This window comes from Colobus angolensis, unplaced genomic scaffold (genome assembly GCF_000951035.1).
Source record: "Colobus angolensis palliatus isolate OR3802 unplaced genomic scaffold, Cang.pa_1.0 Scaffold162, whole genome shotgun sequence".
NCBI lineage: Eukaryota > Metazoa > Chordata > Mammalia > Primates > Cercopithecidae > Colobus > Colobus angolensis.
Window position 1 is genome coordinate 5,643,022 of NW_012114733.1, and position 3,478 is coordinate 5,646,499.

The 3,478-nt window shown below is 46.4% G+C and overlaps 1 pseudogene; it reads left to right on the forward strand.

Moving 5' to 3' along the window:
- The first annotated feature begins 971 nt into the window (after positions 1–971).
- LOC105508495 lies at positions 972–1,562 on the forward strand (annotated as a pseudogene).
- The last annotated feature ends 1,916 nt before the right edge of the window (positions 1,563–3,478 follow it).

A 3,478-nucleotide genomic window follows, 5' to 3' on the forward strand; every position in this document is an offset into this window, starting at 1 on the left:
GCACTCCAGCCTGGGTGACAGAGCAAGACTCCATCTCAAAAAAAAAAAAAAAATCGAAAGGACTTGGGTGTTGTTATCTAAGCCATGTCCGAATTAGAAGGCACCCCAAGCCCAGTAATGCTATGGTTCTTGCAGACTTGTAGAAGTACCACCCTGATGATTTTGGATAAGATCTGGAAGAATTCTTTGGATTACCAGGCTGAGAATCTTGTTCTCTTCCCTTACTTTCTCCCACCATGGGTACTGTGCTGGTTCAGATCTGAAGACAGCACAGCACTGGGTCTTACCCAAGACATACTGTAACCACTACCTGTTTACCACCTATGTTCATTCAAGGGCCTGGGCTTCTACAGTCAGCAGGTGGTGAAGCCAACCAGGGTATGTCCTTCACTTCAAGGTGGTAAGTTCCCCCAGGCCCCAGGTGGGTCCGTTGGTGTCATCCCAGGACCAGGGACTAGAATTAAATACCTTAGCAGTCTACCTGGTTTCTATTATACTGTGGCTGAGCTGGCACTCAAACCTCAAGATGCACTGCTTCCCACTCTTCCTTCTACTTTCCACAGGCAGAGTAACCTCACCCTGTGGCTACCACAAGCCCATGGGAGTACTGCTAGGCTACCACCCATGTTCCCTTAGGGCCCAAGGGCTCTTCAATCAGCTTGTTGTGAATCCTGCCTGGCCTGGGACTCATCCTTCAGGGCAGTGGGCTCCCCTAAGGCTCAGGACAGACCCAGAAATGTCATCCAAGAGACCAGTCATGGAATCAGGGATCTCAAGAGCCAGTTTGGTGCTGTAACCCCCCTGTGGCTGAGCTGGTACCTAAGGTGTAAGAAAAAGTTCCCTTTTGTTCTTGGTGAATTGGAAGTATATTAAAAAGCTCTTCCTGTCTGTGCCAGGGTGGCATGTGGTCCGTGCCAGGGTGGCATGTGGTCCATGCCATGCAACAGAGATGCTCAGGCTATGCCCTTCAGATGACCAAGTGGGAGACAGCAGCACTAGAGATGGAAGAGACCCCCAACATCTAGCTCTTTGGGAAGTGGAACACCGATGATGTGCAGATCAATGACATTTCCCTGCAGGATTACCTTGCAGTGAAGGAGAAGTATGCTAAGTACCTGCTTCACAGTGCAGGGCGGTATGCTGCCAAGCATTTCTACAAAACACAGTGCCCCATCTTGGAGTACCTCCCTAACTCCATGATGATGCTTGGCCACAATAATGGCAAGAAACCCATGACCATGCACATTGTCAAGCATGCCTTTGAGATCATCCTCCTGCTCATGAGTGAGAGCACTTTTCAAGTCCTGGTGAATGCCATCATCAACAGTGGTCCCTGGGAGGACCCCACATGCATTGGGTGAGCCAAGACCATGAGATGACAGGCTGTGGACATGTCCCCGCTGCATGGCATGAATCAGGCCATCTGGCTGCTGTGCAGAGGCACTTATGAGGCTTCCTTCCAGAACATCAGGACCATTGCTGAGTGCCTGGAAGATGAGCTCATCAGTGCCACCAAGGGCTCCTCCAACTCCTATGTCATCAAGAAGGATGAGCTAGGATGAGCTAGAGCATGTGGCCAAGTGCAACCACTGATTCCAAGCTGCTTCCCAATAAACTTGTCTGCCCTTTGGGGTGGCCCCACCAGAACAAAAATATATATATATATGAAGAAGAAGGAAAAGAAGAAGAATATGGACATTTTAAAAAATCCCCTTTACTTTTCTCAAGCAGAAGGAGTTTCTTCCCATAGCCACTACAGCTGGGAATGTGCTGAGTCTCACCTGAAACCAAGTCTCAAAGTTTCACCCAAGGCCCATGGTGTACTACCTAAGTATTGCCGCTGGTTATCAGGGCCCAAGGGCTCTTTAGTTAGCATGCGATGGGTCCTGCCAAAACTGGGTCCTACCCTTCAAGGCAGTGGCTCACACCTGTAATTCCAGCACTTTGGGAGGCCGAGGCGGGCGGATCATGAAGTCAGGAGATTGAGACCATCCTGGCTAAGGCAGTGAAACCCCGTCTCTACTTAAAAATGGAAAAAATTAGCTGGGCGTGAACCCAGGAGGCGGAGCTTGCAGTGAGCCAAGATCCTGCCACTGCACTCCAGCCTGGGCGACAGAGTAAGACTCCGTCTCTCAAAAAAATAAAAAATAAAAGTCCTACCGTCATTGTCACATATGTTCATGGTGATTTGCCAGGTATGTCTTTTTCTTTCCTTTTTTTTTTTTTTTTTCTGAGGCAGAGTCTCACTCCATCACTGAGGCTGGAGTGTAGCAGTGCCATCTCAGCTCACTGCAACCTCTGCTTTCCCAGGTTCAAGCAGTTCTTCTGCCTCAGTCTCCAGAGTAATTGGGATTATAGCGATGTGCCACCATGCCTGGCTAATTTTTGTTTTTGTTTTTGTTTTAGTAGAGACAGAGTTTCACCATGTTGGCAAGGCTGGTCTCGAACTCCTAACCTGAAGTGATTTGCCTGCCTTGGCCTCCCAAAGTGCTGGGATTACAGGAGTGAACCACCATGCCTGGCTGAAAGTTATGTGTTTTTCTTTTCGTGTTTCGGATTTCAAGACCTTTCTGAGTATCCTCTGGGCTTAGACATATTTCTCTATTTAAAGAAAGCCAGGCCAGGTGTGGTGGCTCACAACTGTATTCCCAACACTTTGGGAGATACCTGAAGTCAGAAGTTCGAGACCTGCCTGGCCAACATAGCGAAACCGCGTCTCTTACAAAAATTATCCGGGCTTGGTGGAAGGTGCCTGTAATCTACCTGGTAGTCTGAGGCAAATAAAGGAAAGAAAGTTCAAAATAAAGAAAGAAAAAATGTTCAAAGCAAGAAAGATCTAAAGAAAGTAAGTTCAAAAAAAAAGAAAGTTCAAAAGAAAGACAGAATGTTCAAAATAAAGTTCAAAATAATGTTTGAAAGAAAGCTATGTTCAAAATAAAAGTATTTTGATAATTCGTTATAATAAAAGTCAGTAATCTTATATAAAGTATATAAGATTAAATTTTGTCCTGAGCATATTTTATTAGTGCCTTTCTGTTCCATGCTGCCTAGGGAGACTAGATATAGCAAGACCACTGCTTCTCTGAGCTTGTGCTAAATTTTATTTATTTATTTATTTAGAGCTGGGGTCTCGCTCTGTCACCCAGGCTGGAGTGCAGTGGCATAATGATAACTCACTGCAGCCTCAAACTCCTGGGCTCAAGCGATCCCAAGTAGCTTGTACTATAGGCACACACCATCATGCATAGCTAATTCTTGTTATTTTTCTTGGAGATGGATATTGTTATATTGCCCAGGCTGGTCTCAAAGTCCTGGACTCAAGCAATCCTCCTGCCTCAGCCTCCTGAGTAGCCGAGATTACAGGCATGAGCCACTGTACCCCACCTCATGGTACATTAAATGTCTGTTCAGAGGACTGAACAACTGCACTGTGGGTGAGAGACAAGAAGGATGTCTTCTTAGATTTTTTAAAACTTTA